This window comes from Rosa rugosa, chromosome 3 (genome assembly GCF_958449725.1).
Source record: "Rosa rugosa chromosome 3, drRosRugo1.1, whole genome shotgun sequence".
NCBI lineage: Eukaryota > Viridiplantae > Streptophyta > Magnoliopsida > Rosales > Rosaceae > Rosa > Rosa rugosa.
The window spans coordinates 7642705-7657668 of NC_084822.1; the positions used below are offsets into that span (position 1 = coordinate 7642705).

The 14964-nt window shown below is 36.0% G+C and overlaps 1 long non-coding RNA gene across 1 annotated transcript; it reads right to left on the bottom strand.

Moving 5' to 3' along the window:
* Window positions 1-7143: 7143 nt before the first annotated feature.
* Window positions 7144-10696, bottom strand: LOC133740367 (uncharacterized). The gene is made up of 2 exons (XR_009861167.1): window positions 10337-10696; window positions 7144-7333 (listed from the first exon to the last, which is right to left on the bottom strand). It is a non-coding gene; the product is annotated as an uncharacterized LOC133740367 (long non-coding RNA).
* Window positions 10697-14964: the final 4268 nt, after the last annotated feature.

The window sequence follows — 14964 nt, forward strand, 5'->3', positions numbered from 1 at the left end:
ACCCTCATCTTTGCTTGCTTAGGGTGTCTAATAAATTCACAGACTGAAACAGTGCCCAGTTGCATAAAATTGTCCTTTATAATAAGTAATGTCAAAATAATATAAATTCGCATATCTTGTTTCTTGCCCATCTAACATCGTCCAGTCTTGGTCTCCTGGTCTCCAAAATGCTGATCTTTTCCAACTGAGAATCAAAACGGTATAATCCGACGTGAAAGAAGGACTTGCAGATAACACAAATTTTCTTATGGTGAAATCGTTGAACATGTATGTCAATTCCACTTCTTGGTAATGATCATAGTTCTTAGATGACTCAACATCGGGAAGCTCAATAATTTGCTGATGGTTTAAAGGATGCAACAGATTAACCTTGGAGTTTTTGATGGATTCAGTCATCAGCCACCCTAGAGATGAATAGCACAATTTGTCTTTAGTTTGTGGAAGATCAAGTTTGTAAATCTTATCCCTTTTCAGGTCGTTAAACTCACGGATAGTAGTACCTTTATTCTCAGGGAGCATAAGCCATGGAACTTGATGTGTTCTAGTAAATTTTTCCTTGATGGCAGCTCCAGGATTTACAAACCGCGCGAAAGGATATAAAGTCCTCCAAGGAAACCTCCCTTTGAGCGATGGAGACAATAAGATCTTGAGGAAGATTAGCCATCTGATGTTCACCAAAGTTGATGATCAATCAGATTTAGTAGTGACAGAGATCGAAGAGAAGGATAGGTTGAGACTTGAGAGAGAGAAGCCACGAGGTTCCGTGCATGCACGTTTATATAAAGCTTGCTATTTGTTTCCTTGTGGGATTCGTCTTTTACTACTACTTGGAAAAGAAAAAAAAAAGGACTTGGATTAAGGGTCCCCTATCCCACTTTCTTTCTTACTAGATACAAATTTATGATTTATATTGCTTTTTGATACGTTGTATTGGTATCAATTTGAACCAAAAACTTATAATTGCAGTGAACATTCTGAACTGGTAAGTAGAAGAAGATCTGCTGCATTGCGTCTGCCAAGTTTGCACTAAGCATCAAAGGGTGAGTTTGAGGTATCTTTCTTCTTGTGAGAGCATGAGTTTCTTCTCATGGTTTGACACAGAGGTGTTTGCACTTAGAATGAAGTTTTAGTTATCTGTGTGAAAGAGATGTGAATTACTTGACAGTGCGATGCTATAGGGACTTAGATGGTTGTGAAATACTTGACAAAGATCTGCTGGTTGTTTAATATTTTTGAGAGAATGTATGCAGTCCCATTATTCTTAATCATAATATGTTTTTTGAAGCTTTTATTTGGGTTAGTTTACCAATCCCTGTTGTTAGAATGTGATTTATCAGTTTGCTGCTTCGATCCCCTTTTGGAAACCATCTTTGCACCTTTATGTGTGCTAGCCTACTGGTGTACATTAGAAATTCATAATCATCATGTGAACCAACAATTTACTGTGTGCCAGTCTGGTTTGAATTTTTCCAACCATAGTACAGCTATAATTTGTCTTCCTATTGTGAATTTAGATAGGGATTTCAATAGAAGCCTTTCCATTTCGTTTGTAATTGTGAATTGAATATTGATACGCTCAAAGCAAGCGCATAATTTAACCCTGAAAACATCGTTAGTAGTATAAGCAAATAGGGATCGTTCTATTCCGGGGATTGAGGGTACACCTGTCATTGTCAAAAACAAATAAAGAATTAAAATAATAAAGTAAAAAGTATTATGTACAAAAATAAAATAAAGAATAAAAATATATACAAGTTAATATAAAAAGGGGGGTTTTGAGATTATAGAATTGGAATTAAAATTAAATGAAATAAAGAAAGTGTAAAAACACATATACAAGGGTGGAACACAAGAAACAAAGATCAAAACTACAATCATATGAATGAAATCCAATTACAATTCCTATAGTTGATTATCTATGTCATGAGAAATAAGTTGACCATGTGAAACATTCGAAGCAAATGATTTCCCATATTTTACTTTCCTTGAATATTTAATCTAAGTGAAAGCACCTAAATTAAACCTATTGAACATGCAATCATAGTCTAGAAAACTAGCTAATCAAGAACACATTCAATGCATGAAGAACAAAGAAAGGATGTCAACCAAAGTGCACAACCTAGTATGAAAAAGTCCATCTATTTGCAATCCTCCTTAATTGATTTCGACTTTTGTCCAAAGCCTTTACTACTTAAATCTAGCACCAATTACATGCATATATCCTAAGTTGGCCATCAAAGAACACATACATATAAAAGTTTTCCATAATCCAAAATCAATTAAGCAATCTCACATAAGCAACATAAAAATCAACATAAAGAAATCACAATTTTTATTCAAACATAGAAATTGGGCTTAAACTTTGCCCTTAATGTTATTGTTAACTAGAAACAAATTCCTACGAAATTAAATAAGGAAAAAGAATGAATTACACCGTGAGTTGGAGATGGAGATGGAGTGCTTGAAACGTTGAAATCTTGAATCTTGGAAGCAAGCCTTCAAGGTGGACGATGGAGGATATGATATTCCCGGCTCCTTCTTCTTCTTCTTCTTCTTACTTGAAAACGCAGAATTTTGCAACTAGAGAATGGAGAGAAAAATGGAATGGAAATGGAGAGACAAAGAAGATGAAATGGATGAAGGGATGTTTTTAGAGTGAGAGGAGAAGGTGTTTATATAGGGAAGAAAAAGAAGAGTGAAATGATAAATGGAAGAAAAATAATGAAAGTGGTTTGTAAAATATGGAAAAGATGGAGTAATGATGAAATGAAAGCAAGGCATGAAGGTGTAGAAGTATGGAAGTGATGATGATCTATTGGAGCAGAAAAATATATCCAAGGAAAAAGAGAAAAGCATCTAGCTTTCTTCATGTGGGTAGGAAACTTGAACATGTGGTGTTGAGCTGTTTTTAGATCAGTTTCTGCCCCTTTATTCCTTCAATTATTTCTCCAACAAGCATTCCCAATTTCACCATGACCTCTTCATAAAAAATGTTCCATTATGAGTGTAGATCACCCTGGTAAAATTTCATATTTTTATTCCATGTGGTTGGGCCGAAAATTCTGCTGGACTCCTTACGGGTCCAGTTTTCCAGTTTTGCTTCTGCAGGAAATTGGGCTGACTGTTTGAAGGCCTTCCACTCAATTCTAGCTCTGGCACTCTTCATAAGAAACGATCCTTAGGATGTCTAGAATGGATCTGGAAAGTTTCAGCTCATTTGAAGTTCATTTGGTCCGGCGGCCGCTCCTTCTTCCTTGCTTGGCTTGGTTTCTCCTAGCCGGAGTAGGAAAATGTGTAAAATTGACCTTTTAGTATATTTCCATTTTTCTCCATCATTTATAGGTAATTATGGACCTAATGCTCATTTCATCATCATCTACTCCAATGTACCTAAAAAAATAGAAATTAAGTTAAAAATCGATTCGTTAAGGAATTAACTAAGCAAAATGTGAGGAATTAACTATTAAAATACCACATTAAAATGCTCCTATCAAATATTGGTTGGTTGTATCATTAATACACATTTCTCTTAGACAAACTTATACCATATGGGCAGATCAGCTGCCACTATGCATTCATGGCAACATAGTAAGAGAAAGATCAATGAATACTTTCACAGTAGTGGAGGCTTGTAGATTTCCTATCAGACATATCGCCTGAAACTCGCACTATATTTCAAAACAAGATCATACATTCTGTTTAGTTTTGTTGATAGGGGTTAAATGAATGTTTCCTATAATGACCCATTTACTATAGTTTCTTTTGTGAAAAGACATTTGTGGTTAGACAACTGCAGAAAGTGACATGAAAGAAGTGAACAGGATCAGTCAAATTTGAGGATGATTCCTCTGTATAGGAGCGTCTAATGGATGTCGTTAGGAGGAATTTCTTCGGTCTGAAGGAGAATCATTGCAACTCTCTTGGAGGATTTAAGAGTTTATATTGTATAGATTATAGTTAAGATAGGTGATGTCCACATTGCACCAAGCAGAACAGAGTTACAATTCCTGATTAGAATAACAGAATAAGAATCCCATAATATTACATTTTGCAATCTGGAAATTAATAGATTGCTACATTCTTACAGAGATACAATACTTGATTCTTCTCAAAAGAAAGAAAAGGGGTTCATCTAGTGACCCAAGTTTTTTTTTTTTTTTTTTTCCTTCTGTTCATGTATGTGAATTGTGATCTAATTTACCTTTTTTGTTTCTACTTCTTGCAAAACTTGATTTTTCTTTATTCCACAACATTAAAGGACAAAATCTGAGCAGTAACATGTAGTAATGCCACCAAAATACAAAACTAAAGAAAACAAGGTGCAGATGAATATAATGCCACACTACAATACTTGAGAGAAACAACCTCTTGAATGGCTGGAACATCTCTAACTGCCATCACATCCTGCTTCCGCGGGGAAATTCTTCATGTTACAAATCACAAATCATTCATGGCTGACTAATTAACCTATAGGTAGTGGCACTTGTGCTACCTTCGAAGCTCCCACTAACTTTGAAAGGTAGGGAATCCCATTGTGAATTTAATCTTGAGATTAGTCTGTCTGTGCCCAAGTTCAGACTAATTAAAAAATTTAAATTTGGTTCTTAAAAACTAGATGCACTAGGAGAACTCTACAGATCAAGAATCATGCTGGCACCCTTTTATTATAGGTGACTATCAGAGCTTTGGTAGTAGTTCTTACTCACTCTGACACTTGAAAGGAAACTAATAGCTCTAAACTCAAGAATCAAAGTTTATAGCCACTATAATCTTGGAGTGAACCAACTACCTTGATATCGGACTGACATGTCGCAGTTTGGAAACCGAAAAGCTTTTTCTTCATCAAACTTAAAAAAGCCAATCTCCCGAGATGTATATGTTTCTGGAGTTGCTTCATAGTCCCAGACACTGTTTCTTGCATAATATATGGTGTTCTTATTTGATTCTTCAAAAGGACTAGCCGGAAGGGAGAATGAACCATCGTTTCCGCAAAATAATATTTGGTCGCCCAAGCTTTGCAGCAGAGTGAAGTTGTCATTGTCTGTGTCAATCTTGTATGCTATAAAATTCCTTGTCCTTAATTCTGGATTAAAGCTAGGCAAGTCTTCATTAATAGTATTTTCATCTTCATTACCATCACCTTCTCCATCATCCTCATCATTACCTCCCACGATGTTGCCTTCTTGATCAACGTCATCATTTTCAATATTTTCATCACCATTATGATCTTCATTGTTGGCTTCGTCACCGCTATCATCTTGATCAATGTCTTCATTATCATCCTCTATATTGCCACCAACACCATCAATGTCATTATTGCCTTCATCACCCTCATCATCTTCATAGATGGTGAATCTAAAATCCAACATTTGATGGATCAACAAGACCTCACTGTTCGTTGATTCTAGCAACATTGAGTTGTACATTCCATTGTAAACGATTTCTTTATCTCCACGTCGTTTATTAATTATCTTATTTTTGTTTTCACGCTTGTCGTAGACCAACTTCAACTTGAATTCTACCGCATGATCTCCAAAGCCAACGTTTAAGGTGCGAGTAGCTGCATCAACGATGCCATCCTCCTTTTGACTCCTGACCAAAGCATATAGAGTGCCAGAAGAAAATAATATATCAAAAATGAAGCAGTTTTCATTGATATCTAAGACTTGAGTGACAGTCCATGCTTTGTCTCCCGGTCGGCACAAACACAATGTCTTCCTATCATTAAAAACTGCTGCCACTGTAAATGATTCTGAAAGGTTAATATCTTTGTGAGTAGCTAACGCGACGTGACAACAGAATTCCTTGGCACCAAAAAGTTCCCATTTCCTGGTTTTTACTACCTTCTTGAAGAATGGAATTGTTCTCAAGGATGGAAGGTGGTGTAGTACTCTTGAAATTGGGTTGAGTAGAAACATCTTTGAGTTTAGTCCTCTTTCCTTGACGATGATGAACCAACCTTTAGACGACCCGTAAATCCACCCTCCTCGAACTCGCTTAGGGAGCTTCAAATTGAGATTCGTTTTGCCCTCAGAGATGGGAGCGAGACTCAAGCATTTCTTGCTGCAGTCTGGAGCTTGAGGGGGTAGTAACCATGGAAATAAAGGAGGAGCAGTGGCACAGATGTCTCTTCGCATAATAATTGATTTCCAAGACTTGCACACAATGCTCATCCGTATCCGATCGCCTAAAGTAGTGAAACATTGTAGAATCTTCTCCATGATATCTGCAGGCGGTGTTTGCCAACTGCTACATCCATTGTTATAACAAGTAGGATCTGTTCGGTTTCCGCATTGATCTTCCTTTTGCTTCATCTCCATCGTCATGGTCATCCTATATATATCTTTCCTAGGGTAGAAATCAAGCTAGCGAATAGCGAGAGGCCTATGTAGCGATTCAGTTTGAGGAACAGCAATATATATAGGCAAACTTGAATCCATTTTCGAGTAGGATTAGGAATTCTATTGTCTCCAAGTATGATTAGGTGCAACTGAAGAATTAAAATCGTGTAGTCCAAGTATGTTTAGGAACATATTAGTTAAAATCATCGTTAACTATAAAATTTTAGGGTTGTTTTGGCCAGCATTGGCCAAAGTTCAAGGCCACCAGAAATTGACAGACACATGTTCCTTCAACGTGAATCGTTTATTCGACTCTGATCAAATACATCAATCTTTTTTCTTTTTCTTTTTCTTTTTCTTTTGAGAAGATTAAATTAATACATCAATCTGAGTTTCAATTACAGTTTATCTTATTTGTCATAATGACGGTGCACATCGATACTATACTGATATTTACAACAAAATAACTATATATGTACGGGACACTGATTCTTGGCTCCATTTTTTAGTATTGTATTCATATTAAAATGCTGAAACAAAATTCAAATTGCACCAAACTGAAGTAATAAAACAAGAGATAATTAGACACATGAAAAAATGTAATCGTTTAAGCACCCTTCTTCGCTTTGTTGATTTTTTTCTTTCTTTTCTTTATGGCAATAGACTCTTATCCTACAAGAGTCGCAGCATGACACATTCTTCAGTTGCTTAATATATAGCATATATTGTCATGCTAAACTTAATCTTCTTTTTTTTTTTTTTGGGGGACAAATAAACTTAACACTCTTACTTTTTTTAAAAAAAAAGGAAAATAGTCAGCTCGTTATTAATAGTTAAACAAAATTACAATCAAAGGAAATTGCATCAACAGTGAAATCAGGGGGAATATATCCTCCCATACAAAAGAAGACTCTCCAGCTATCTAGACATCTAGCTATCTGTTTCCAGTCCTACATATTTGTGTTCAAGAATTAATCCACTAGCAACTTCAACTGCATCAGGTAATTGTCACATTGTTATTTTACACAGGGGGCCTTTAGTTAAAGCACAGACAACACTCCCACACAGTCTTTGGATGTAGAAACATAAACGAGTTCATCTCAAAATCACAGCAAAATCACCATGAACAAGAAAACTAACACTAAATTTACTGATATTATTATTATCACTATCTAATGCTACTATCATTTCGCCAAGATCTATTAAGGCAGATGAGAGATACAAAATAATGCTAGTCCTACATATTTAAATAGCATTATTTTGTATCTTCTTCCTTTCCTACATATTTAAATACCAACAAAAGTAACATATTCTTGTCAACACCATGCTCCTCATACTAGAAGAATTCTTCAAGTCTTCAAGTCTTCAAGTCTTCATTGTACTTTTGTAAAGCCTCAAATAGACTAATTGAGTTCCTGATTGATTGCAGGTAGTCGCTAATATACCCTTTAATATAAGTACCCAGATGCAGTCAAACAACTTCGTCCAATGGGTGACATCTTCTCTGAAGTAGTTCTCTTACTCCAGGTTAGCATTATTCTATTGTTCTATAATTGTAATTCTTTACATAAAGGTGTATTGTGCCGCCTTCTATTCATATTTCTTTTACTGTTGTGGTCATGTGTTTGGTAGTTGTATATTGGGATGCCTTCTATATTTGAAATGTACTGAGTACTAGTGTTACTTTATGAGTTTAGTTGAATTAGCAGATATGTATAAATATGGAGTGATTGAACTGAGATAAATTCCATCTTGGACTGGAAAAGCGATCTCAGATAAATTCAAAACTCAAATTTGGCAACACATCACTGTAAGTTCCCTTTTAATTACAAGTTTGTAACCACTTAGTATGATTGTTGTTTGTACAAAAGTAGTGTTTTATTGATCTTATTTTCCTATGTAGACTTATTACATTGTGGACGAGTGTCACAAGAAAGCAATTTTCCAAAGAATGGCTAAGCTTTGGCGAGATCATAGATTCTTGACATTAAAAGAAGTACGGAAGCAAGCTGAATTGGTAGGCCTACAAACAGCTGCTGCCATGTGCAAACCTGATAATATTCATTCTATGGATGCGTGGTTAAGTTTTATCAAATCCAGAATGACTCCAGCCTTTATAGTAAGTGTATCGACAAAGGTTTCCCGTGACTATTACTTGATTTACTACTCATTTTGCTCTGCTATATCTTGGATGCCTATGACAAATTTACTTTCACTTGGTTTTGTTTATAGGAAAAGTGTGAAAAGGAAGGTGGGAATGAAGTAAAGATGAAGAAATTACACTTGTTAAGTTGGTTGGATAAAGAGGAAAAGATTGTTGCAGCTGCTGACCTTCACTCAGAGGATCCAAACGAGAAAATACATTGTGTTCCTCTTGGTCTTGGTTGTTGGAAAGTTTGGGTGCGTGAAGTCTTGCATGACATACCTTTGTTTTGGACCAATGCAGATACAATATTCTTTTGTTTGCTATTCTTTTTCTATTTGTATACTTTATGAAGTGTAAGTTATATGATTGTTTCCTCCTTGTAGGTAAGCAATGGAGGCGAAAGCAAATCAAGAACATTACCGATAAGATGTTTGATCATTTCAAAAACAAGATAGGAAGAGCATATATGAGATTCGAGGATGGGCAAGTTTTAGACCTTTTTTTGTTCTTGCCTCTCATTTCATTTTGAAGGCCTTTTGTGTTATGGCTTGAAGAATAGTTTATCAACATTGGATTAATTTGAGTTGTTGGATATAATGGATAATTTTATAAAATGCACATTTTTTTTGTCTACTTAACTTTTGGGTGCTTAAGTTAATGTAATGTGGAAATGTAACATAATAGCTCATTGAAACGGGGAAAATATCCAGGAAAAACAAACAAATTTACGGCACGCATTTGTCCATCTACGGCGTGCATAAATGTTGATTTACGACGTGCAAAATGTAAAATTACGACGTGCAAAATGTAAACTTACGGCGTGCATGTGTTGATTTACGACGTGCAAAATGTAAAATTACGGCGTGCGTAAGTGTTGATTACGACGTGCACTGGGGTCGTCAGTTTAACATTTTCAAATTGGAGGGAAGAGATTCACGACGTGCTTTTGGGTTCATTTACGGCGTGCTTTTTGCGCGCCGTGAAATTCAAAAATTGAACTCGATTTCACGACGCGGTCTATAAGAGCGCGTTTTTGCACGGTTTTGCTCGTCGTAAATTGTAATTTACGGCGCGCTTTGCACGTCGTGAAAGACATATTTTCCTGTAGTGGAACCTTAGCAACAAGCAATCAATTTAAAACCTTTTCTTTCCAAACATTAGATCCATCTCCAGTTTAACTAGTTTCACTATATTGCTGCTTCTATTTGGACTTTTTTTTCACTTTTTGCACTTCAAGAGGTTAATTAGCTTGATCACTCGATCTTCTTCCTCTTTTTATTATTAATTAAAAAATTCCTTCAATTGTTCTTGAGCTAAATGAACAGGTTAACCTCATCTAAGTGACTAAATTACATGCTTATAGTTGAATCATATCCAATTTAATCAGGCTTAGCTATGATTGTTTGCCTTAACTACATTTGATTATCTCAGAAAACACATAGAAGTCAATACAATATTACAGATTCAAAATATCAAAATCGCAATCAATCAATCAAGGGAAAATATAATCACCAGCTAGGCTGATACACCACAATAATTTTAAGGTAAGCATACCCATCTTCAATTCATGAATCATGAACTAAACAGAAACCACCTTCAATTCATGAACAGATAAATACACAATCAAGGACCATTATGAAAACGAAAACCCAAAAAATCTAATCTAAAATAGATACATGCACAATCAAGAACGATTAAGAAAACGAAAACCTGAATATTCGATTAAGAACAATCAAGAACCCAAAAATTCGACTAGCCTCTGATCAATCAAAACAAGCGATGTTGGAAAAAAAGGAAAACAAATAGAGAATTGGAATCGACATGAACAGAGGTGGAGGAGATGGCTCACCTGCGCTACCGTCTTCTTTCTTGGTTGAGCTTCAGTCAGAGTTGAAACGTTTTGGGTCGTTGTGGGAGAGTGGAGCACGTGAAAAATTAATGACAGAAGCAAGCTATCGCTATATTTTTAGCGTTTGCTGTAGATTTAGGGAATGTAATCTTCTCTCTCATCAAAATCTTTATTTTAGGGAAGGGTTTAGGGAAGCTGTTAGAGCTTAAAATGACTCAATTTTCTTTAAAATAGAGAAAAATGAGGAAATACAGAATCTGTTGGAGTTGCTCTAACCCCTCAAAGTTGACCGTAACTCTTGGGCTCAGTTTGGTTTGCGAAATAACGAAAAGAAACTATTGATTCGAATTCCAGGGGATGGAAATCGTTCGAAGTAAAGAATGTGAGTCTGCACGAAACAGAAAAAGAACATAGAGATAAAACGTGACGTGATGCAGCAACACACTGTGCATGTCACATGCTTTAGGCTTTTCTCTTTCTAAGATTTTTCAAATTCAATTTCAATCGAAGTGCAGCTCCCTTTTCTTTTTTGGTCTTGTAGCTGAAGCAGCCTCGATCAATTTTTTTTTTTTTCTCAATCACATTTCACTGGTTCCCGACTTCACGTTCACCCCTCTCTTTTTTCTCCTAGTTTTTTTTTTTAATTTCTCTTTTACTAATTAGAATAACCCCATCTTCTCAAAAACAAAAAACAAAAAACCCCTCAATTATTTATTGTTAGTAACTCATGACACCTTTCCAAGATGACAAGTAAGAAGACAAGGACTCGGCAGTCCAACACTTGGAAGGTCTCTTTCTTTGTCAGCCACTCCTCTTTTGGTGAACATGCGCTCAATATTTCATCTTCTTAATTGTAGAAATTATTATAGGGTTTGTTTAAAATTGCTTATGAAATGCCTAAAAAAGTTACAAAGTTAATAAAAACATTTCTAAAAGAGAAAATAATAAACGTTTCTAAAACTACTTAAGAGTACTTTCCATACTATTTTTTACAATTTTTTTATATTTGTAATTAATTTTCTTTATTAGTTAAAATGCATTACCTAAAATCTTGTTTAGTACTTCATAATTCAAAGTGAATTATTTTCCCAAACCAATACAAAATTATTCTAAAAATTAGGCTTTCTGCATGGGTTATAAACGTGGCGAAACGATCTCACTTATTTAGTTTATCTGGATTGACAATTTAAAATTTTAAAGCAATCATGCTCTAGGTTTTAATAAAACTTAACAAGATCATAGCCACCAAGTGGGGATGCTTTTGTCAATGCCAATATAGCCACCATGCAGGAACCAAGGTCTGATATTTAGCCCTAAAGAGACTAGGGTGCCCAAGCATACCAAACCCCCCAAAACCACCACATCCATCTTGCATCGTTGACACAACGTCCATCGGAGGCCAAATAATTTAAAGCAAAGGCCACATAAACCATCTCACGCGAAAGTGCTTCCCTGCCATTGATTCTCCATTCTATACGACACCACATAACTATAATCCAAAACAAAAACAATTAGGCGAGGTGCATTGCTATCCAAACCAGGTAAAACGCTCATCCTCCCTAGCAATTGCGCAATACCAATTACCCCTTATAAAATGTAACAACGTAAAAAAAACTAGGTCGATCGGTTTCAGCTCACAAAATGTAACAACGTACAAGAGTCTAGTCAATGGAATTGCTTTTAATGCGAGAGTTTCCAAGGTACAATTCTTGGATCAGAGTCATCAGGCTCATGTGTGAGACAGAGAGAGAGAGAGAGAGAGAGATGACAACAATTCCAAAGTGCAGTCACGTGCTTTTGGCTCTTTCCTTGCCATTCTTCACCGGAAAATTTCAATGATGAAACAGTTGCCGTCACCTCCCACTATATAACCGTCGACATTTTCTTGTCCATTTATCTCATGTTATCACTCATTTTACGCACATTGAGATTTTTGATGAATAACCTAATATTCTTTTTATTGATCTTTGGTAAAATGAGCATGTGATAAAAAAAAAAAAAAAAAACTATTTTGTTATAGTCATTGGATTAGTTTTTGTTTTTTTAGTGAAATAGGGTCACTTACATATAAAATTAAGTTTACAAGAAATAATTCACAAAGGCACGAGATACAGGAACGAACAACATACTCATTTCAGTGATGACATTAATATAAGATATATATTGTAGGAGCCCGAAACTCGTAAATAATAAAATAAAAAACTCGATACATGCTCGCTTAATGACTCAATGTACACAAAATTTGAAACAAGTCACATGTTTTTCTTTTACTCAAGCCCATAACCAACCTTCACAAGATTAGGAAAATGAACTATGGCAAACAATCACCATCCAAGGAAGTCACCATCACCGGTAACAAAATTAGCGACCAATCAACCCCATGTACAACCAAACCATCAATCATGGACTACCCTAGAGACCAACCATAGCCCAACAAGCAAATCCACAACCACAACCATTGTAGACATAAAGGTCGAACTCGTCATCTCCAACTTACGTACCATACGACCGAAACATTTTGGCATTTAACGAAAATATATCATACCAAAACAAAGAAAGGGCTATAAGAGCCACTATTATAGTCATATATTAATGTTTCAGTTTATTTCTCGATCAAGTACGAATTTCCGGAATCAGCTCACCAACGAGATTCAAGTTGCTTCTAAGTTCTAACAATAAATTTTCAACTTCAGGTTCCAATATATAACCTCTCCTTCTGAGAAGTCTATTTGAATGTTAGTCTCCGTCGAATGAATTTCGTTGGTATTATTTAATTTCTCAAAAAGTTACTAAATTTCATGCACCAATCTCCTAAAAAAAAAAATGGGCATAGTGGGAATGTTAGTCTCCGTCGAATGAATTTTGTTGGTATTATTTAATTTCTCAAAAGTTACTAAATTTCATGCACCAATCTCCAAAAAAAAAAAACAAATGGGCATAGTGGTAAAAGATGAGAGCACTAGTGTCCAAATGGGTAGCGCAAGGTTGATTGTCTCGTAGTCATCAACATACTGGGACTCTGCCGGAGAATTTGTTATGCACCCTACCTGAGTTTTTCTTTTACTTCGGTCAAAATACGTGAGCATTTGGTTCTAGACTTCTAGAAGAAGTTCTTGGTAATTTGGAAAATTGGAATGTAGACATGGCGTCACCAATTTGAATTCTCTTTTGCAGTATCCGAGAAAAGCAATGATAGAGGCAATCATTTCATGGTAAAAAGCAGAGTACAAAAAGGTAAAACAGTAACAATATACATTAGTGAATGAAAAAGACATTGTGAGGTCAGTATGGTGCCATATGGTAACACATGAAACCATGTCTAAACAAAAAGTCACAAATCATGGGCCTCCACTCATGGCAGTGGGCCAGTGAGGGAATTCAGAAATCCTTGCTTTAATTTTTAATTTTTGTAATGTTTTACTAATTATATTGAATTAAATCTTTATCTTGATCTCGGAACTTCAAATGATTTCGGTGAAAATTTCAGTTAAAAAAAATATATCAATAACCATATATATATATATATAATTACATTTTTTTTTTTCTGAAAATAGTGGGTTGTCAATCCATTAAGAGAAGTGAAAATGTGGGCAATGTTGAAGGAAAATCGACTTAGTGTGCCTTATCAAACTAGGGGCATGTTTACTTACTTGGAATGGAATGGAATGATTACGGAGTAAAAACACCCATGTGTTTACTAACACATAAAGGAATCAGAATGATTCCAGGTAAAAGAATTCATGTGTTTACTAACACATGAAGGAATCGGAATTGGTGTAGGTCCCACCTATTTATCAGGAATCGATTCCTGAATACTCAGGAATTCGATTACGAAGGGGGGAGATGGGTTTAGGAATCATTCCTCCGGAATCAATACCGATTCCTTTCTTCTCCCATTCCACTTGTCTCCGATTCATGATTATTTTCCATTCCAAGTAAGTAAACGTGCCATAGGAGTAGTAATAGGAGAGAAGATTCTAGAATTCCTAATCATAGATGGATTAGTATTCCTTGTAACATTAGAACTAGTACTTTGTAATCCCTATATATAGGGCTCCTATTCTCAATAATAATACACATCTCTCTCTACAATTCTCTCTCGAATCTATTTTACTCAAACACGTTATCAGCACGAGCCCTAACCTTGAGATCAAAAATCCAAAACCAGAAAATTCTTCAACATCACATTTTTCCACCGTTGCACCTTGCCCGTGCTAGACTAGCCGCTGCTGCCCACCTGCGCGCCCCTGTGCTGTACGCTGCCCCTGCAGCCCTTACGCACCCGTGTGCCGCCTACTGCCCCTGCAGCATCGCCGCACACCTGCTGCCCCTGCAGCACAGCAGGACACTCGTTCCTGTGCAGATCAGCTTACTTGAAAGCCCCGAAACATCTTGATCGGGACCTCAGATCAAAATCCTTCCTTCATCAAAGTTGTTCGTCTCTGTCTTCTCTATCTGACCTCCGAATTTCAGTCATATCGGAGTTTTTTTTAGACTTGTACACCAATCGAAGTGAAAGCTGTTCAGAGGCAAATCTGCTCCAAATTTCAATGAAAAAAATCCTTGAAAACCGCTGCTTCCACCTTCAAGCATCACTGCAGCAGCCCCTAGCCCTCGCTAGCCTCATC